General features: G+C 37.0%; 1 protein-coding gene and 1 long non-coding RNA gene across 3 annotated transcripts in view; both read left to right on the top strand.

The window, feature by feature from the left end:
* Positions 1–23,279, top strand: part of HIBADH (3-hydroxyisobutyrate dehydrogenase) — an 87,850-nt gene that overhangs the window by 18,157 nt on the left and 46,414 nt on the right. The window lies entirely within an intron of this gene.
* Positions 10,416–16,137, top strand: LOC116792972. The gene is made up of 3 exons (XR_004359327.1): positions 10,416–10,637; positions 12,299–12,413; positions 15,908–16,137. It is a non-coding gene; the product is annotated as an uncharacterized LOC116792972 (long non-coding RNA).

Below are 23,279 nucleotides of genomic sequence, written 5' to 3' on the forward strand. Positions count from 1 at the left end.
AGTATTATTTCGTATTAACTGACTTTGGAAAATACTTCTCATCCCTGTAGTTGCATGCAGATTATGCTGCTAATGCTGTCTAGAGATAGCAATCGCTTTACCCCGGGATTAGGATCTCTTGCAGGTCCGCATGAGAAAGTTGTATCTTGGTTCACGGTGCTGCCCTGATTTGTGACATCTTAGTGAGCATGTGACTAATGAGGAAACACCTTCAAAAATCTGTGTTTGTTTACATACTTTTTTTTTTTATCCAGAGGAGTAAATTTATCTCTTGGTGAAGATTGGATTCTGCATTTTTGTATGTATAAGAGGCTTTTAAAGTACACATTATTACAGGAATGTATTTAAAACTGACTTCTGTTGGCACAAGACATTATTACTGGCTAAATACAGGATCTAAATTTAGCCTTCGAGAATTGTGTCAAGTTTGTTCTCCCACTGATTTCAGTAAAAGTATGATACAGATTCTCACCTTGCAATCCAGAGCAAACTTTACTAATGGCTTTACTAATGCTGCCATAGTAGTTTTCTTTCTTTAACTCAGTATACAAAATATGCATTGTCTGAAGTACAGTGGCTGAATTTTTTTTTTTATTTCTGATGTGATGCTTTCTTCTGTTAGTTCTCAGATACTACCTTTTCAACTTTTTTCCCCTTCCACTGACTCAATTATATCAGATCCATATCTGCTCAAAATACATGGTACTGCATTCTGCTTTAACGTCACAAAAAGACATGACAGCTTGATTTGCTTTTCTGTTTTTGGAGGTACAAAGAAAATGTTTTCAATTCTTTTGTAAGGATGGTTCTTTAAGATCCGATAATGAAACTTAGGGAGATCTTCCCCTTCACTGTATATCTTAGCCAAGATAGTCATCAGTAAAAAAACCAGACTATTGTTAATAAGAGCTGCCATGTAGAGAACTGTAGTCATGTTAATATGGTAACAAACAGTAGAATAGAAGATTTTTTTTTTTTTAGGAACTGTGGATTGGAGGTGGCTAGAAAAGGTTGGAGTTTCTATTCCAGCTGTCATTTCAAACTGTTTCATCTCATAGTGCTGCATCCGTAAGATCCAGTTAGCGATTAAGTGATGGAAAAAATACTAGTAGTACCACTGAGAAGTTGAGACTTCAGCTCACTGGTAATGTAAAGTATAATGTGAGTTCTTGAAGGGTGAAATGCAGACTTATTCCCTGTATTGGAAAAGAATTATTAGAAATACTGTGAGATCTTTAATTTGATTTTCTCTCAGTGAGCAGTATATTTCATTATTTTAATGGCAGGATCGGACTGATAGCAGAGATTAAATAGACCAAACAAAATAATTTGTGAATGTTTCTCTTACTTAAACATTGGTGGCTTGCTGTAGTGTCTTTTCCTAGGGAAACAGAGGAGTTAAGACTCTGCACACACTAATGCTTGCAAAGATGATTTGAAAGATGTTTTAAGACTAGACTAAATAATAAAAATTAGTAATGAGCGGTTCAAATGTTACATCTTTTAGCTTGTAAATTCTGTTGTAATAAAGATGCATAATCAATACATTTGCCAGAATAAAGCTGGTTTAATAGACCTGTCTTTGTTGAAGAGCCTTTGCAGAGCTACTTTTTAACTGGCTTCACTAGATTGTGTCTGCTTTGTTTCTTTAACTTTGTGCACTTTTAGAGAAATGTTATCTTATGACTTCATGGGAGCAGAAGAGTTGGTGGGTTGACTCAGTGTCTCTAATTTGAGACATTATGTACTTTTTTAATAAACAGAAGGCATAAAATGAGGAATCTCCTGAATTCAGTGGTATAGAGGTTTTGTTTGGTTTTGGCTTCTTGAGCAGGTAATGCAGTGATTGGATCTGTTAAAATGTTTGAAGCACTATCAAGATGAAACAGGTTCATGAATTTAGAACTAATAATTCTGACCTATCCCTTTATCAGTGGCAGGTGATCTTGCTGGCGAGGAAGAGAGCTAAAGGCATAGCCATATTTGCTCCATTGTTATTTCTGTTTTTACGCTTTTATGCTTTATTTTTAAATCCTGAATGTGTGTACTCAGAATGGCCACAACATTCTCTGTGCTTCTGGTACTGAGCATAGCACTTTCACTGCACTTCCTCTCTGCCCAAGTCACTACATGTCTTGAATAATCTTTTCTTTCCTGACATGTTTCTTAATTTTTCTGTTTACGTTTTTTTGCTGAATGCATCTGATCATATTAATTTTTTGCAAAGTCTGTGATGTAGACACAGTGGTAGAAATTACAATGTACAACCTTAATATTAAAGGTAGTATGAAAAATGTTACTGAGTTGTTCTGAAATTGAAATTAGAGAAAAGTAATACAAGAAGTAATGATGACAAAGAAGGGAAAAATTGAGTGAACTGATTTAAGGAAGCTGAAATGAGGACGAAGAAATATATTTAAACCTGAGATACTTAAAAAGCTTCTGATTTCTAATAACTTACAATTTAAATTTTTTAACAATACTTACGTTTGTCAGAATAAGGCTGGTTTAGTAGACCTCTCTTGTTGGAGAGAAGATGGAAAGGAATGAAAATCTTGAAAATCTTACACATTGGCAAAATGAGTATTTTGACACTGTGGCAAGGGGAAGTATAAACCCTGTGCAGAAATCACAATGTTGGCAGCAGCTGCTGTTACAGAAGAGTTAGACAGTACATTTACTGATGTGCTGACTTTGCAAGGCTATTTTTCTTCTGTAAGTTTATTATGTCTTTTACTTTATTTTATAGAGATGCAAAAGGTAGCAGAAGGTAAGGAAGAATAAACAGGTTTGTTGAGAGTATCATCTAAAAACGTTCACTGGAGTGGAGACAATTATCCTATAATGACTAAAAGAGTGGAATAACTGATTTTATTAAAGTATATTGTATATTTTGGCAATAAAATTGTGTGTAGTCTGGCCAAATAATGACCAATGTGCAAGGAAACATATCTGTCTCCATTTATTCGAAGGTGTAAAGATGAGTTATTCAGGCTGGCCCAATGCGATATAACCAGGAATAATAGGCTGGAAATCATTAAGGAAAGAAAAATGTGTGCTACGTCTACCAGGAAAAACGTCCTAATGGCATTCTTCATACACTGTGGAATAATTTCCAAAGGAGATGGTTGAAGCCAAGTATCTTGACATGCTTTAAACTGTACTGGGCAAAGTGCTAGGAACTATTCTGTAGGGAAAAATCTACAACTGGCAGGAGGATGGCTACATGATCTAATCGGTCTTTTCCATTTCTAATGTCTATAGTTCTGTTGTGTTCTCACACATGGTGTTCAAAAACAGTTAAAGGAAAACTGTCCAGATGGAAGTTAGAAATCCCTGTGGCACTCTTTGAAAAAGAGTAAAGAATAACTGCAGAATTAGAGCCAACATTCCTTCTCTCAGTAAAAATAGTTCTAATATCCACAGCTGTACGTGAGCTGTTACCACATTCCTAATAACTGCTCTGTTTGCTTGTGGTTACTTTAATGCTAGTATCTAGCTCATCCTGTCAAGTGTTCTGAGATATCCAGAGCAAGAAAGATCTTCAAATGTTAACCTGTCATAAGTGCTAGGAAATAAAAGTTAATTTAATTTAATTTTTTAAATTTTGATTGCTTTTTCTAGAGGATGTTTAAAGTTAAGGAGTTGCAGGTGGTGTTTTGGAATGTTTCTGGAATGAAGGGATGACTTCAAAGCTTTCTACAAAGTTTGTTTTGGTTTTAAACATTCATGGGCTTCTTTTTCTCTCTTTTTTGCTCTTTCAACGGAGTCTGTTGTTCAAAGCGTGTATTTTTCATGTAGTCAAAAAAACCTAGCCTGACTCCTGTGCTTGAAAGAGTGGGGGTGATGAGCACCAGACCTTAATAATCCCCTGACTCTGAGTCCTAATTCCATCCTATGCCAAATGTGGATGGTGCACATGTCAGTGTTGAGCCCAACACCACGCACGCCAGAGCAGGAACTACAAAGTGGAAGGTTCTGCACAGAGTAGGACTGGGAGTACACTGTGCTTGCGCAGCAGCTATCAGTGTGGGGACAGTCCCACCAGCACTGGAGATGCCACTGGAGAAAATGCATCTTACTCTGAATTGTAATACAAAGCAGTTGTACTTGCAATTCAGTGTTGCCTCAAACAGATTTTTTTCAGTCTGTGTGTGGAACTCCTCTTGTTTAAAAAAACCCAAGAAGGCCATAGAAACCTGACTTACTGTCCTGGTTTCAGCTGGGATAGAGTTAATTTTGTTCCTAGTAGCTGGTGCAGTGCTGGGTTTTTTTGATTTAGAATGAAAATAATGTTGTTAACATACAGATGCTTATTTGTTGCTAATTCGTGCTTACTCCAAGTCAAGGACTTTTGAGTTTCCCATGCTCTGCCAGCGAGGAGGAGCATAGCCAGGACAGCTGATCTGAACTGGCCATAGGGATATTCCAATGCAGATAATGTCATGTGCAGAATATAAACTAGGAGGAATTGCCTGGGAGGGGCTGATTGCTGCTCAGGAACATTGTTCAGTGGGTGGTGAGCAAGTGTATTGAGCATCACTTGTCTTTTTTGGGTTTTATTTCTCTCTCTTTTCATTGGCTCCCTATTCTTCACCATTTATTATTAGTGATATTATTGCATTACTATTCTTATATCAATGTGTGGATTTTACCTTTTTTTTGTGGTTCTCCTCTGCACCCCACTGGGGGCAGGTGAGGGGTAGGTGAGCAAGTGGCTCCATGGTACTTACTCTCTGGTTAGGGTTAAATCACAACGCATATTTAAATGAACTGGGCCACTGAAGACGTGGCCCAACATAGAATTAGATTTTTATTTTGTCTCTTATTCAGCAAGGGAGATCTGCAGGTCTTGCACTTAGACCCATGGGAAGAAACATTAATATCCTAAGTATCTGAACCGTAGGGCACATCTCAAGTGCACACTTTTGCAAACTACTCTGTGTTGGAGAAGACTCCTTTGAAGGCCCTTTAAATACTTAAACTAAAGGACTAAAAAAGAAAAAAAAAAAAAACTCAGAAGGGGTAAACTGCACATGGGGACAGCTCACCTTGTCTTGTAGTGTAGGCCTTTGAAAGTAAATGGCTTGTTGATCCCTTAAATGACTGAATCCAGGATCAGTAGGAATGAAAGCTGATTTTCTATTGACTCCCATTTGGATCAGGCTAGTATTCTGGGTTCCTTCTGTTTCTTTTTAAAGTCATGATGATGAGTTGGATTTGTTTATGACAATATTATCCTATGATCTGGAGCCATTCTAAGTCACTGGATTGGATCACTGGATTGCAAAATGGCATCTTGTAGTGGAGGACATCCTTATGTGGGATTTGTTTATGACAATATTATCCTATGATCTGGAGCCATTCTAAGTCACTGGATTGGATCACTGGATTGCAAAATGGCATCTTGTAGTGGAGGACATCCTTATGTTCTGGCAAGTGTCTCAAGTTGTGCTAATGAAAATGGGGAGAATGTTCTAGCAGAAGTACTCCTCTGCACTTTAAACAAATACCTGAAAATTACTCCATATTTTTAGTGTGGTATTGCCGCTGGTGAGACATTTCAGTAGCTTGAGCTTTTGTCCTTAGCAAAATGGCTCCTAGTTAATCCACAGGGAGCACATAAAAATACCAGGATTTCCTAATTCTTCCTCCTTCAACCACAATTTTAAAAAAAACATGGTTTGTATGATTAAATAAAAGGGTAAAGGAAACAGTATTGCCTTTTGATAAGCATTTAGAATTCAGCTGTCAGCATACAAACTGTGTAAACGTTCACCTTTCAGTTTGTCCAACAGTATTTAATTCTGTTGGCTCACTGCTTCCATCTACGGAAATGCAGAGGACAGTCATGCAGTTCCAGAGCTGAAGAAACACTTTTTAACTACAGTTCTCTTCATGCCAAACACAACATAGGACCTGAAGTGGAAAAAAGATTTACTTACTACACTGTATTTGACCTACAGTTTTAACCCTTAAAACTTGGTTATCATTTTTTTTCCTGTAGTTTTGCTGGGACACAGTGTGTGGAATTTCCTAGACCTTAGGCAGCTTTAACCTATATCTGTTCATAAGAAGAATTAAAGTATGGCTTGACAGGAACAGAGTAATGCATGGAAATGTCACCCTAATGCCGTACCTTTAGTTTGTATTCCTGATTCTGTAAGCAGTTGTGGTTTAATTATTCTGTGTAGTGGGAGAATGTTAAATTTGTTTGCAGTAAAATGAAGGGATGGGGGGCACTGTGAAACACTGTGTAACTCTTTATTAAAATCTTTACATATTTTAAGTAAATCCACATAATGATTTCATAGTATCCTATGTGTTGTTTGACTGTTGGTAAATTAACGGGGTTTTTTAATGTGAAGTTTAGTCAAGTTGACAAGAATACTAATCTGACACGTAATTATTATCCATTTGCTTTATTTAATATGAGTTGCTGCAAACTGTGTAAGATCCTACTTACTCAGTAACTATACAGTTTAACCATACACAGTCAGAAGTGATACATTTTTGCTGTCATTTTGTTTCAGTCTGTGCTTCTGAGAATGTGTGGTCGGAATGTGTGGCTCGTGGCTCTTAGTATATTTGCCACGGGGAGTACAGAGAAAATCACATTAACTTTTAGCCTTGGCTGAGGATCATACTACTTGTGTTTCATTTGTGTCAGATTTCTTGAGTTTGCTTTATAGTGTGGATTTTCATTATGGAACTAACAGATAATCTGTAGAGGTATATGACTATACATAGTTAACTCTTCAAACTTGGTCAGTTTCTGATGTCCAACATTTTTCTGATTAAACTGTTTCCCGGAATTGCTACAACTGTTGGTAGTCTGAAAGCAGTATTTGGTGGCAACTAGATGCTTTTTGTCTTGAATAAGGCATTTTATGTTGTACATGCAGGGAGAATAGAGATTTCCTTTCTCTTTCAAAAGTTGGAGGACAGTTGGAGAAAGGAATTTTCAGTAGGTTATCAACATGTGAAATATTGTCATAATAGAGCTAAACTAGGAGTGTGTCTAGCTTTCTTGTTTCTGCAGGTGCTCATCTTAGGTTTTACATTAGTGGGGACTTAGGGGTGATGCTGGGGCAGTGGTAAGGTTTTGTAGCAGAAGGACTAAATGAGAAGCTGATGTGAATTTGGCAAGCAGCAGAGTTTCCTGAGATGGAGCATCCTCTTAGCAGCCTCAGTCTGAATCTTGGCTGCCTCTGAGGGCTCCCACCCCATCCAAGATGGAAGTTCCTGCAGAGAGCACTAATAGCATCCCTCACTGCCTCAACAAATTGTGTTAAGGCATGGGGCCTAACTGCTGTGAAATGATGCAATAAATTCCTTCCAAATTTTCCTCAGGGCCAAAGTGAAAATATTTGATCACCTAAATGCATTGTTCCTGTTCTAGAACAAGTGGACTGTAGGAAAGTATTTGCATTAGTAGTGCAACAACTGGCACACCTATTAAAGAAGAAGGTGGTTAATCTGTTACTGTTTGGTCAATGGCACTTTTTTTCCCCACTGTATTAATATACTTAGCAATTGTTAACAGTAAATGTGACTATGTGCACTTACTTAGTATTTTGTTTTCCATAGTAGACAATTACACCAGTCTTGAATTGAGTGGTTTTTTTGTAACTGGGGTAAAGGAATCTTAGAAAATTGAAACAGTAGGCAGCTAAGCTTGTTAAGGAGGTTTTTATTTTACAAGCCCTCAAGAATTCAGAATATGACTTGCTTACTACTTTAAAAAGTCCAAATGTCCCTTATAGACTCCATTTCAGAGCCAGCATCAAATCTATGCTATACTTGTCTGAAAATCCAAACATGTACTCTTGGCTGTTGCTGTTTACTGAATCAGAACCCTACTGTTTCCAGTTGCACTGTATCTAATTTATCGTAAGTGACCGCAAAAACTAGAATTATTTATATGTTGGCACCTAACAGCTCCACTATAGTTAAGGGTCTGTTGGCATTTCCATTATAAACCTTCCCTTTGAGAGGTTTATAAGTTGGTGGTTTTACTTTTGCTTCAGGCTCAAATGTGCCATTTTCATCCAAGCACAAATTCTTCTACAGAATTTCATTTAAATCAGTTTGGCCATTATTTATTTTAGAGCGTGTGTGTTGGGGAGTGGAAGGGAACACACTATTTAATTTTGGTTTCAGAAGGTTTTTGGTCAGACTATATAATGCAAGAAAAATGGTGCTTTTTATTTTATTTTGTAGGGACTTAACCCTTCCTTGGATGCATTGGGAGTTAGTAAACCCATGCTTTTTCAGGTTGCTGTCACTGCTCAGATGCCACTCCCACTACCACACACCACCCATCTGGCCTGCCCTGCCCAATGACATGCTTTGAGGAAGCATCCCCTGGCTTCTGCCAGAGAAAGGTTTTGGGGGAAGTGGATGAAGTAACGTACAATGGATGTTCTGTTGAGAGGCCTCAAGCCAACCAGTCCAACCGAGGAAGCAGATGGAGCTTAATTGGAAAAAGACAGACCAAGTGTGCTCATCAGTCAAATGTAACCCTGTGTGGTTAAAAGTGGCATTTCCTATGGTTCTGCCATTTCTTGTGGGATGTGTGTAAATTACTACTTCAGTGCAGTAATTTTCCAAGTCTAAAAGTGGTGTGAGTTGCCATTTTTCTGTGCTCCTGGCCCACAGAGGATTTTCAATGCTTTTTTTAGTCATAAATTCTTGCCTTAGTACTCTGTTATGCTAATTAAATTCTTGCAACATAAGTAATAGGAATCTATAATGCTTCAGTACCAATGACAGTAGCACAATACCAATGTTCTTTTACATCGTGGCTTAAGAATACAAAGAAGGAAAATGGTGTACAGAGAAGTAGAAGCTTTTATTAGACCAATTAATACAGCTGAAAATAGAAAACAAGTTTCTGAGTCAGTTCTTTCACCTCATTACACAGGAAGCAGTAAAGGACAGTAGTTTTTGTTAGTTTTTTCCTCTGCTATTGAATTACAAGAAAAAGCTACTCAATGGAAAACAAAGTGGGGAGAGAATATGATGTGATCTGGCAGCTTCTTGTGTACTCATCCTTTTGGGATCTTCTTTTTTTCAGGTAGTTCATGCCGATTACTGATTGGACAGACAAGTAATGAAAATGTTTGGTTCTGTTTTGTCTTCTGTTTTATTAGTAAAAGGGAGAAGGGAAGCACGGGTGTAATTAATTATGGCAGCATATACCAACAGCTTTGTCCACCATAGGACATTAGATCCCATTGAAGTATTGGAAAGTCTTCTCCATCTTGCTTTTTTCCCCCCTAATTCCAGGTGTTAATGAATTCAAAGGTCAGACATTTCAAATCTTGAATGTTTTAGGGACAACCCATTTTAAATTTTATTAGTTTATTTTTAGTTTGTGGGCATTAACATTTAAAATCACTGAAGACTAGAAGTTTAGTATCTGTTAAAACCTGCTATTTTCAGCTTTTGACCCTGGAAACAGAAGCTTACAGAGACAGACAATGTCACAAGAAGTGATTAATCAGTTCATCACTATCAAAACATTTTAATAGCATTTTCACTAGTATCCCTTTATTGCTAAGGATCGAGAAATATCAGCTATATGCAAGTCATGGCAAAGAAAATAATTAGAAGTGCCTTAATACAGCACATCTGTAAAGCTCCAATTTAGCATGTAACACTTAGGCATCTTCTTAAGTCCATCCAATTCAGTGGGAATTTAGTGCAAGTTGAAGAGGTTTGTCCTTGGTGTCTGTTAAGTGTCTGTGGGGTAATCACTCTGTCTTATGCTACAGAGCTACTATCTTTCAAACTCCAAGGTTTCAAAGCATTGTGTAGAGCTGACATCCTGGGCGTGATTTGGCTGGACCTTTCATGCAACTATAAGCTAATTCTTTTATTTATTTGGCAATATCTTTCATCTCCAGCTAAACATAAAGGATTTTTTAATTTGGTATCACCTAAGTTCAAGGTTTTATTGTTTGCTGTTTTCAGCAGCTAACTTTGTTGATATACTACTTAAACCCTGTTGAAATGTAACTTAACACAATGACTTATACTCCTCTCTACCTTTCTTGGAAATAGGATCATATCGTGTTAAAATATTTTATGATTATTTTCAAAGCACATCTGTGAATATGACCTTGAAGCATAACTAAGTATTTAGGCTTAGCAAATTTTGTTTCATTACTGCTTAATTTCTGTATCTTCAGCATAACAATGGCTGACTCACTTTAAATTCCGTCCCTCACTTCCTAATCCTTCCAAAAGTAATGTCCATTTTTCTTCTCCCTTCATTCACTCTAGAAGGTATATTGCTGTTCTCATGAGGTCACAGCTGGGAGTAAGCATTCTTGAATCTCTATCACTTTATTTTCTATCAACTTAAATATCCTCTACACTGGCTGATAAAATGAGGCACATTTTCTAAATTCAAGTTGTTGCTCTGGATTTCCAATCACAGAATATTCTGAGTTGGAAGGGACCCACAAGGATCATCAAGTGCAGCTCTTAAGTGGATGGCCCATACAGGCGATTGAACCTGTGACCTTGGCGTTATTAGCACCAAGATTTAACCACATTGACAGAACATACAAGATTTTGGAGGGGAAAAAAGAACAGGAGAAAGTTTATTAACTGGAAGGTGCTTGTCTGTAAGTACCTGGTGTGGATTGCAATTGCAAAGGAGTGTTTCTTTTATTGGTGCATGGCATAGAGTTTTAACTGTTCTAATGCTCATGAAGGTTACTGAAACCACTGAACTGTCTGCAGCTTTGCCAAGTGTTATTAGAATATGCATCTAAACTGACAACACTTAATAGGAAGGTATCTACCTGAGCTTGGTCACCTCCATGTCTTGCTTCAATTGCATCTTAACTTCCAAATCTGAGGATGTGTTTTCAGAAGGCAATATGACTTGGATACCTTAGAACTTTGGAGCTGATTTGTGCAGCCCATCATTACTTTGCCTCCCCAGTCAGGTAGTTCTTATGAAAGCCAACGAATGTCATTGTCACTATGAATAAGTACTCGTTATGATGAGATAGAACTCCATATTTTTTAAGTATTTAAGTATAAACTGCATGGAAATTAAGCTTTGGGAGGGGAAAAATAAGCTGGAAAAGTCACAGGTCAGGCACGAAAGCCCTATTTGTAAGTGTTGCACTTACAACATGGGCTTCCAACATTTTTCTTTTCCTTAAAAAGAAAACAAACTAAAAAATGGCTAGAAGGTTGTAAACATGCTCCCAGAAAAACAGTTCCCGCTTTTCTTTTTTATGTGTTCATTTTCATATATTTGTGAAAACTTCTGAAATTTTCCCAGTATTTAGAAATTGTGAATATTGGCTCACGACTTATCTGTGTTCTAGTGTACATGTTCGCTATAGAAGGATTTTCAAAAGTACACAAAGTGTATTACAAGCAGGTGTTCCTGTTAATTCAAATAGGAGATTATTTAAAGAAGTGTAACCTGTGGCTTAAATCTGAAGTTACAGGAAAGGCATACGATAAATCTAGTGTATTTAATTGATGATAATGAAAATGCTATCAACAAATGTAAGTAACTGCTGCCCCTTCTAAAACATGAGATTAAAAGAGACTAACTTATATAATTTTACTCTACTGTAGTAACATAATTTTGTATGGATCGATGCTTTACTTATTAACAGTTAAAATTTAAATGTTTAATTTCGTCTTCCTCTTTAAATTGGCTCCATTGCTGCTCAGTGAGCAACAATTTCTTAGTATGAGCTTCTTAATGAGCAGAAATGTTTCAAAATTAGTTTTGTGAACTCCTTTCTTGCTTCCCCTAGTACTGTAGTATATTTAAAATCTCTTATTCATGTAGAAATGTAAATAAGGATTTAAATACCATTTTTTGCGTGGTGCTAAGCCTGATATTTGGTATATAACTGTCATAAGATTTTCTTTTCTCTGCTTTGCAATGACCTTAACTTGACCTAAAATGACTAGTTTCTGTAGGGATTGCAGTGACTCTGGCTCAGAAAGGTTCTTGTCTGTCACTTGGTGGCTGCTTCATGTGTGTGTGTGTTTTGCATGACATCATAGTGTCTGTACAGTCAGTTCCTAACAAAGACAGAAAAACTAGTTCCACATATTTTAATGCTATTTACATTATTCTGCTTCCATATACTCAGTGGAGCAGCAGAGACATCTAAGACACAGGTTTTCTCTTCTTAAATAATAAATGCTGGAAATACAGTAGGTTTAAGATGTCTGTCTGTCTGTTTCATTACAAATCCATTTAAAATACTAATCATAATTCATGTTCCCTCATTCTTTCCACATTTAGGGGTGTTACCTGGGTTTGGAGTAGCCAGCTGTCTCAAACACTATCTGCATTTTTAAAGGAATAAGAAGTCTTGGCAGACACTGGAACAATTAATTGGCTTTTTCAGCCAAGTCAGGTTAGGAAAGTATTTTGTGGGGAGGGGGTTGGGTAGGAGGGGAATGCAATGTCCTGGTTTCAAGTTTGAGTTCTATTAACCCTTTAGGAATGGTAGTCAGACTTCTTGCTAAGCATAGTTCTCCATCTCTGACAGTTGTGAAATTTATTTCTTAAGTGAGAAGTTTCTAAACTATTAATATACGGGACAAATATGCTTTATTAGAAGGAGATGCCTGAGATGAGGTGACAAATGCTAAATCTAAATCATGGTGGATTTAAAAATCTCTGAGGTGAAATGAGCATTAGCATATGTATTCAAGAACTCTAACCTCCTCCTACTGTATACATTTAGAAAAGAAGAAGGAGAAAGGTGACATCTGAGGCCACCTGATGATGATATCTTCCTGTTGAGTTAGGATGAAATATTTCAATGCTGGACTTGCTCACAGCATTCAACACCTTGACTTATCCACAGATGTTTAGTTAATATTTAATTTCCAACTCCATAGCTTTGCCTATTTTTATTCCAAAACCAGAACAAGTACTAAACATCAAATTTTAATTGCATGCATGTCCTTGCATTCCTGAAACGTTTCGTTTGAAGTATTGGAATTGCCACACAGTCTGCTTTTTCACGATTCTGTGTACATTTTGGTGCCAATAGATCAGTTTGTAGCAAAGAGTTTTCAATGCAGTTGTTTTAGCAGCTGGCTGTCCTTGTTCTGAAGATGGTTTGTTTGTTCGTTTCAGTTGTCCTTTATGAAGTAAACTACTAGTAGTTTAGACTGGAAACTGTAAAGTTAAACTTTTTGGAATTGTTACTGCCCCAAGTGGGAATATAAACCATATTGAACAAAATTTATTTAGCCTATTAAAAAGTCAGCCTAAAACTACATTTAATTAGTTTACACTATTACATCACTTCTAGTGGGGAGTAGAACTTAGGCAGAGTAAAAGGAGCTCTATCAGGTGAGCTGACTGCGGCCCATATGGGGCTTTAAGATAATGATGAGTTTAAATTTCCTCTTAGAACTAAGTGAGAATAAAACTGGAGGCAATAAATACTCTTGGCCAAAGCCATTAAATGAAAAAGCTGGGAATTCTCCAGCTCTTGACTTAAATTGTTTGTTTATCAGCTGGCGCCTAGTCTGGAGTCAAGAGCTGGAGATTTCTATCTGTGACAGAACTTTGAAACTCTTGCAGGACACTTTCATTTTAACTTAAGGTAACTTGAGTTTATAGCTTTGGCTTTAAAGATTACTAATGATTTACTCATTTCCTTACCATTTAACCAGAGAGGACTTTTTCCCAGGAAGGGATCTGTGTTTATTTAGGGCCTTTGTCTGCGGAGGGATTAAAAGGCAGCCCACCAGCATTGTGAACTTGATGGTAATAAAAGGTCACCAACACACACCATAAAAACGTTCTTACTATGGAATTAATTATACAGTGTAATTTTACAAAGCATTTCAGTAACCCTTCTTTTAGGCTTCTGCTGTATTTAATTTTTCCTCAAATGGGGAAAAATTCAATGTTAGGTATTTATTGTGCAAATTAGACCCTGTGTGTATGTGTGTGACCCTTTACAGTGTAATATACTCATTGGCAAGTTCAACTTACAATTGAAAACAACTGTAAAGTTCCAGTTGAAGTTAGGTCTCGACATGTCAACTTTAAAACTTAAAATACTGTGCACTGGGAGAAACAGAATGAAAAACGACTTGTTAGCTAAGAGATGCAAATGATTAACTTAAACATTGTTGCCATATTTGGCATTTTTAAAGAATGTTGCATATTTTCCAAACCATTAAGCACTGTTCAAGTAGTATCCTGTTATTTTTTCTAAGCCACCAGGTGGCATTGCAGCCCAGCCTGCTCAAAACAGGCAATTTATAATTCAGAAAAATTTGTACAGAAAGCATTTCCTCCCCTCAATCCCATTAGTTTTCCCTAACTGTTAGGGCTCAGAATATCTTATAATGATTATTAATATTCCTAAAAACTAGAGTGATTTAATTCTATAATTTTTTTACAAAGCTAAAAGTGTAAAAGTTATCATGTCAGGGTACTGGAAAAACAGATTTTGCTTTGGTAAGGTGATAGCAACAGAATTAGGTTCCTGTTTAATGAAGGAGCTGAGTGACAGTTAAGGTCACAATAATTTCTTAAAAGCTGTGGAGTGGACAGGCATAGAAGAATATATAAAGGAGTCCATGTGGTTTTCTGTATCCAGTGCAAAGTTGCTATATTCCAGATAAAGATGAAAAAGTACAATTCCGAAGTTGGGGGTTTTTCCCTCTTTTGCCTTAAAAAGATATTTTTCCTCCATTTCCAATTACCAGCTTAATCTTACCCTCCATACTCTTTTATAAATGGACAATAGAAAGCACATACCCAGGAAAAATAATTAGAAAATTGTATCTCACTAGTTAAGTAAATTATTAAATAGCTATTAACATGTATCATGTAGCCTGTTTGACAGATAAAATACAGCATTGTCAAAAACATATATAAATATCTAGTTTAAGTAAAGGGGGATTTTTTTGCCCCCAGTTTTGTATTTTTTAAATGTGTACTTTTATGCTTTCTCCTGAAAAGCATGAATTTAAAGTGCTACTGCAGTAATTTATCCCCAGTTTTACTAAGTGCCGCTCCTCTTGAGCTGGTGCCCTTTTTCTTAGTCCATTTAATGGGCATAACCCATTTTAAGAAATGTATATGTTTTCAAAGTAAGTGTCTCTGACCTCCCACCTCGTCAAAGTTCAAACATACGTGTTTTGCTGTAGTCTTGAGTATCTGAGATGCAGCATTACTGAGATACTAAAAATTCAGGTACTAAGGGAATAAGAACCCTCATGTGATAATTTAGATAATGCTTTCAGTAAATCATACTTTAACACTGATTTCTTCACTAAGAAAAATAGTAGTAGAATAGGTAGTTGAGGCTTTTGACCCTGGATATTAAACTTTTAAACTTGATACAAGTCTGCCTCTAAGCTTTGTTGTATACTGATATTGCTACTTACTTAACATCAAAAAGCTGTGGTAGTTTGCCTTTATAGATTGTGCCTGTGTTCTGGAATTGCCTCCTGCTGTCCTTGAACTGTTTCTTAGTTTAATGTGTTAGATTTTCTCATCAAAGCTTTTATGCATGATGTTTAGTTAACACTTGTTGTATCAAATCTGATACAGTAGACAGGTTTGGAATAAAACTGTTCTTTTCATTAACAAACGTGATAGCTTGACAGGCCTCTTTCCCAGCACATCGTGGGGTTTTTTTGTGTAATGATATGCACGTGCAGATTTTACATCGCATGTAATCTTTATGTTTGCCCAGTTTGCAGTCATTGCTCTAGGACTAGAGTAAATGACTGGTTTTTGCCAAGATTCCTAAAGTGAACTGGCCTCATTAAAAATAATGGTTGCTGAGGAAGGAATCTCTCTAAGTTGAAGCAGTTTGCTTTTAGACCTGTTTCACCATAACACAGTTTTGATTTTTTGTCTACCGTTCAGTTCAGTGTGACACCACTGCTGCTGAGAGCTGCTATGGGATTCGCAGCACAGAAGTGGAAAACAAGAATGACTGGATAAAGGAAAAAAGAATGTCTGGATAAAGGAAAAAAAAGCAGAATAATTAGTATCCATTTAAGATCCAAAGTATTGCTTGAGATAGCTAGATAAAAATTGGGGAGTGAGGGAAGAAAGGATAAGAAAAAAGTAATAAAATGTCTTTGAATGACTTCAGAAAACAGAATTCTCTTTGACTTTTCATTTGACCAGAGTAATGCGTGTGTGTGTGTGTGTGTGTGTGTGTGTGTATATACATACTGTGTCAAAACCATGGCAATGTTGTGTATTGCTTTACCCATTTTTAAAGCATTTTGAGAAACTTAACTTTTTAAATAGAAAATTCAATAGAAGTGTATAATGGGAGTGTTCAATTACTATAATAGGTTACAGCTACAGTAATTTTAGAGTGACTGGATTTTATAGTATTTGTGTACTTACTGCTTTAAACTTTACAAGACATTTCTTACATAGACTTTTTTTTTTTCATCATTCTACTTGTGAGTGGTTTTAGCTTTGGTCATTAAAAATGGAAATGCTTAAACATGCATCAAGTGGTCTATAGAAAATTTAAAAAATGTTTGGCTACTTTATTGTTGAAAGTTGAGTTTTTTTAAGATACATCTACATGTGTAGAAAGGATGTGGCTACACATATGATTTTTGGAAGTTGATGTTCCTAGTAATATTTTCTTTTAACCCTACATGAAGTTTCAAAAAGTACAGAAAGACCTTTTCTTAAGGGGAAAAAATGTCTGTGTATTCCCAAAAAGTGTCAGATTTGTAGTAAATATACGACTGAAATAACAAGTTTTTATTTTATTTCTTTTTTTTTTTTTAGACCACTAGTTAGTGGCAAAGTAAAGATACCACACTAATGATAACACATGCAACTTCTAACCTCTGGTTTATACTCCAGATCATATCTACTTGGAAGTAAATGTAGAGGAAGAAATTTAAGCTGCTTCTGTAGAAAACACCCACAAGTTTTTAAAGTAGATGCCTTGGACCATTGTTCCAGCATTTTCTGGGGTTAGATAATTATAATTTCATAAATTGAGTGTAAAATAGAGAAGTAAAGAGATTGTAAAGTATAAAGAAGCAGGACTGAGACCACTTAGAAACAGAGTCTTCAAGAAGTGTAGGAACTTTTCAAAGGTCAGTCCTTTTACTCATTTCAAAAGTCTTTCTCCTGTCATTATACTTGCACCTTTGCTCAGGGCTGTGCCTGACTGGATAAAGTGTGACGAGATTGCAGAACTTCTCCCTGCCAGGATACCAAGTAACTAATAAGAAAAGCTGTTCTGAGAGGAAGTGGAGTGTAGGCTAGAGCATTTGTGAAACAAGTGGTTGCATGTTGAACAGTGATGGAAACTTTGGAGTAAAAACTATCCAAGAGCAACTGGAATATAAAATCCTAATTCTTTCATGGTCTTCTTGTGGCCCACTTCATTGGACGAGGAATGAAGGAAGAGAAGGTGTCAGACATCAACTTTCATGTGTGTGTTTGGTTGTCTGTTTCAGATTATTACTCTGTAGAAAAAAAAAACAACTAAAAACCCCTAAAAAACTACCCCAAAAAACCCCAAACCAAAAAACTCCCAAACTTCTTAGAGCAATAGGTGAAGGATTTCCTCTAATGGAGGACTAATATGCATCCTAGAAGAGCATGCATTTTTGTCCTCTGCTGTTTTGTGAACAATGTGGCTGATACAAACACTTCGGGGAATTTTTTTTTCGTTTTCTTAAAAATAAAACACTTACTAAATAAGGTGACAACCAGTAGGCTGAAAACATTCAGTCTTGAAATTTTAAGAATTGTTCCTAATTTGACTTTTATTAGTGACTTTGGAAAGAATGTTTAAAGTAAGTAATAGTGTACATAAACTGTTTAAAGTTCTCACCTATGGACTATATACTTTTTAGGTGCTCTCTAAATAGGACATGTGAAATAGTGTGTGTGTGCCCATTTATATCCATGTTCTTTTCTCTTATCTTACAGTGTCCTACCTTACATATCAGAAATTACCCAATAAAATGAACTACAAAAAGTGTAAAATTTCCCTACAGCAACAGGAACCTAAAATAACCACTTTATAATGCCAATGAGGTAGCTGACTGTGTGCATTATTGGGTAATAAGATGTTCTCTGATGTGTTTACTGCATTCAACCTTCCACACAAATATGTATTGAAGCCCTAAAATGACAATAATCGTACTAGCATACACCTTACCTTCTTGCTGAATTATTTCTTTTGCATTGGTAATTGTGTAGTGAAATAATTTTGTTGCTACTATAAAAAATTTATATAAAGGAGAATTAATAGATTTTCAGTTTCTCAGTAACTTAATTATGTTGTGATCTCAAATTTTGTATCTGTGTAAAATCATTTAATGGTTCAAATGCAGAACTACAAGCCCTCAGAAGACTGAGATAACTTTGAAATTATATATTAATAATGTGTTTATTATATTTATAATGTACAGTATTGTAGGAAACTCAGATTCTTATCATATAAGACAATGGAAAAATATTTGTTACCATTTTTTTGCAAAACTGACATTCTTTGTCAGTTCCACACAGTGTTTTGAATGAAGATGGCTATGTTTTAAATGGACTATCAGCACTTTACCTTCTTTAATCATGTCAGGTTTTATAACATTTTAGATAAAAATCGATTTTTTAAAAGAAAGATTTTTATCTGTAGACTGTAGAAAACTTGTTGTCATTTTGAAGGTTTTGAAAAAAAAATTAACCAGCATTTGCATTTGTTAAATTAGATGAAACCACACTTTTTTAAGTATTAAATAATAAAATCTAGTTCTATGACAATCTTCCTTATGTTTTTCAGGGCTGTCTCACCTCACTGTAGAATGTGTCTGTTCATCTGTTAAATTTATTTTTCTTTTGAGTGACACATATGTGTCCTGTATTATGAAAATAACCTGTATCCTTTGAAGATCAATAGAGTAAGAGTAATCTACAAGAAGAATACCAAAGAGTAGGAGTACTTTACCCAGGGTTATGCGTGGGAAGCAACTAGAAGATAGCAATTGAGAGAGACCTGTAGATACTGAATGACAATGAGCTACTGAACAGTGTGGTTTTCTTCTGACAGTCCAGTTTGAATGACTGGGGGCATGGATGTGCATGGTGAAAGAAAGTGAGGATGGAAAGGTAAAAAAGGACAGGCTTCCCAGTAAAAAAGGACAGGCAAGTAAGGTGTTGGAGATTGTTCTGGAGGAATAACATTCTCTAAAGACCGGAAGTCAAAAAGCAAGCAGAAATAGGACTGTCCTAGAACTCTTAGCTTAGCCTAAATTTTTTTCCTAAAATTCCTTGAGTAGCAGGGGGTACTCAACTTTTATGAGGGAGGTTTTTCCTAAAAATGAGAGCAGTGTGGTGAAAATGCTGACTTGCTTCCTGTGGTTTTCTTCATGTAGTCTCTGAAGCATACAGCTCTCCTATAAAGGTGTGTTCTGAAGAAAAATGTCTAAGTAGAAAATACTGTAGTGAGTGTTGGGGGGGAAGAGTGTGACACTGCTGGACTGTGGACTGCCCAAGAAAAAGCTTAAGTGTCTTCATTGTAGGTAAGATGGATCCAGAGTTACTACCTGGAACCAGGAAGGCGGTCACAGGGAAGAGAGACGACTGTATGCACATGGACTCTGGCTTGGAGAATTCTGTACTGATGAGTGCAAATTGCCAAAGGTTTATGTCTCTCTCCAAATGAAGAAAGGGAAGCTTTTACGTCTTGTTTTTGTGGGAGGAGTTTGTCTGAATGAGTGTATTATGCCATAAAGGAATAGCTTTGTTAATGTTAAACTTGCTTTGGCTAACAGGAAAAACTGTAGACATATTGGGTAAAGAATGTGGTCTCCTTAGGGCTTGACCATGGGCACAAACAACCTGAGAAAGCATTGCCCAAAACTAGAAAATCTAGGAAGCAGTATTCATTAGCACATCCCAGACTGTTTCTGGGCTGTTCTGAAGTCTGGTCTATTTAAAAGGTATGTTTCTGTCACTCATTGGGAAGGAAATACCAGCATACTGTCCTGGTGTCTCATTTTCAGAGAATCTCTGGTTTATAGGGACATCTGGAGGTCATCTAGTCCAACCTTCCCCTTGAAGCAAGACTGTTGCCAAGATTGGATGCTGTAGGCTGTGACTTTCTTATGCCAAGTCTTGAAAACCTTCAAGGATGGAGATTCCACCACCCTTGTCTGGTTAACCTGCTTCAGTGACAAATTCCCTTCCCAGCAAAGAGGTTTTTTAAGCCAGCATGCAGAGGTCAGATACAGATGCCAGAGTTATATCTCAAAATTCTAGGGAAAAGAAGCACGTGGAAGAATGAAAACTCTTCATAGATATACTTTTCTAGCCAGTCCTGATATTTTTGAGGTGTGACAGATCTAAAAGTTCTGTGTCTTGTTTTATGAACTCTATGATCTAGACACATTGTTGGAATTTTAAACATAACAGTTCTGAGAGTCTCAGAATTGGTCTTAAAATATTAAACAGTGCCAGTGATCCAAAGATACATGTCACTGGACCTAAGATTCTCATTTTCTAACTAGTTTTGAAAACAGGCTTTCCACGTCAAGTTGGTTTTGGCATCCAGAATTTGGACAAATTGATACCTGATCCTGTAATTTCTTTGAACATCTGGATTTCACTGCATGGATTCAGTCACAAATTTGGTGGCTTGTCTATTTGGATAGACAGTGCCAAAGCCAAAGAAAAGTAAATGGGCAATAAAGTTCTTTTTCTAACTCTGCAGCCTTCAGTGAACTGTTGACGTATTTAGTCAATCACATCCTTGGATGCTTCTGTGAAAGTGAAAAATGATGATATGATTAGAACATCTATAGCAAACCCATGACAAAGCATTCGTTAAGTGGATCTTTTGTTGCCCGACCATATGTAATCTTTTTCTTAGAGATCAGTCATTTTATCACAAGGCAAAAAGCTTCTATTCTTCTTTGATCAGGGATTTTTGTGTGCTAGCATTAATAAGTCCTGGAAATTGCTTAAGAGTGGAAGCCTAATAATTACCTCTTTGCTGTCAAAAAGCTACTCTATTTGATGCTTGGTTTTTGCAATGTCTAATGTCAAGGTTCTGTACCAGTAATTAGTACCAACACTTCCCACATAGTGAATTTGTGGCACTGTAACCACATTTTTACATATGTTGAGGGATACTTCAGTAACCCTCTTAACATGAAGATATTAAGAAATATGCTATGTTATTGCTTCCTAGAAATTTAGTTTGCTGCATATTTTTTTACTCTCTGGCAGCAAGTATAATTAGATCAAATTGTGTTGTTCTGTAGAGCTTTTCACATAATTATACATGATCTTTAAAAGAAGAGTTCTTGCAATCCTGCCAATATCATGTGGAAATCAAAATAACTTGTGTTGAAGATGTTAAGTGGCCAGATAAAATGAAACCAGTGGCCTGGAGGTCTGCCCAAGTGCAAATAGACTATTGATATTGAATATTTGACCTTATGGTATTCTAGGAGTGAGTGAACAAAGGAATGACTTTTCTTTTCATGAACTAGCACATGAGTAATCAATGAAAGTTGGACAAAAATAGTATTTTTTTAAAATGCTATGTGGGAGCACTCCTAATAGGGTCTCAGAAATTAGTTTCTGTTAATTTCTGACTGAACTAGAGATAAAAGATTTTAAGAATCTAACTTGAAAGGGCATAGCAGAAACATTATCTGCCGCACACAGAAATGTGTTATCATTCCAACCAGCAGTACCAATGTATTTTGCTACAGATCAGATAGTCAAGCCCTTTTCTGACTATGAACAAAACATGAGGTGTAAGAGCTGTAAATCCTTAAGCCTAAATTTCAGTGTTAGAAAATTCTTCTGTCCATCTGTAATTGAGCTGCTTCTGCTTTCTTTTTAAAGCAGCAAATACAATAAAGGTCTTCATTTGAAGCTCATTTAGTTTATAAGAGATTATTTTTATTTATATGTGGGGAGAACCACACAATCTGATGCACTGGGCATCACGTGGGTGTGATAGACATTGCGAACATCTCTCCGTCGCACCAAGACATAATCAATGAGATGCCAATGCTTAGATCTAGAATGCATCCAGGTTGTCTTCAGACTGTTTTTCTGTTGAAAGATAGTATTAGTGATGGTGAGCTGTTGCTTCACACAGAATTCTAGCAGAAGGCGGCCATTATCGTTGCAGTTTCCAACACCGTGCTTGCCTAATACTCCTTTCCAGGTTTCAAAGTTCTTTCCTACTCTGGCATTGAAATCACCAAGGATAATGATCTTATCATCTGCAGGCACCTTTTGGGTAAGGTGGCGCAGGTCGGTGTAAAATTTATCTTTTTCGGCAGGGTCGGCTTGGAGAGTTGGGGCATATATACTAAGGAGGACAACATGTTGCTTGTTGTGTAGTGGAAGGCATAGGGAGATAATGCAGTCAGAGTGACCTGTTGGCAGATTTTCAAGTTTAGGGACAATAGAGCTTTTGACCGTGAAGCCAACTCCTGAGAGATGCCTTTCGGTTCTGGGTTTACCTGACCAAAAGAGTGTGTAACCGGCACCGTGTTCTCTAAGGCTGCCTTCCTCGTGGAGATGGACTTCACTGAAAGCAGCAATGTCAATGTTGAGACGTGATAGTTCGTGGGCGATTAGGGCAGAACGACGCTGAGAGTGTCCATTATTCGCAAAATCAAGCATGGTTCTGATGTTCCAGCATGCTAGAGTCAGTTTGATTACACCTTTGGAGGTGTAATGCCTTTGTCTCTTGATCTTTGTGTGACTGCATTAGTAGAAGATGCCCGTTGGCCGTGGTTAACCAACCGGGTGAAATGTGGAGATGAGCTTTGTTTAGGCCACCTTTTCTAGGCCCCTCTCCGAGTGGAGCAAACTGCTTGGTCATTCAGGGTGCTGCCCCAAGAGACCGTCATCTCCAGTCAGTCTCAAATGACCAATATCCTGAACCGCCTGCATGCAGGGTTGGGTCTGTGGCTTCCAGTGCACCTTTCACCTGCCGTTTCGACCCTCACCCGTCACTACAGGGCTTTGTGAATGTGGGTAAAGCCTTCAAGCCTGTGCAGTGGGTTTTTTAGGTGAGATGCAGTATGCGTGGAACTGGGCCCACCCTTTAATCCTAAGGTTCATCTGCCAGGGCTGAGTGAGCTTGGACGGTAGCAGCGAGGTCCTCAGGATGTAGGTTTGATTAGAGTGTCCTTCTCTTAGATGGATGGCCTTACAGGGCTAAGAGAGCTCCATCTGCCCCAGTTTGGGATTAGGGTTGTCCTTCTCCTAGGATGACTAA

This window comes from Chiroxiphia lanceolata, chromosome 1 (assembly GCF_009829145.1).
Source record: "Chiroxiphia lanceolata isolate bChiLan1 chromosome 1, bChiLan1.pri, whole genome shotgun sequence".
In the NCBI taxonomy this organism is placed as follows: Eukaryota; Metazoa; Chordata; class Aves; order Passeriformes; family Pipridae; genus Chiroxiphia; species Chiroxiphia lanceolata.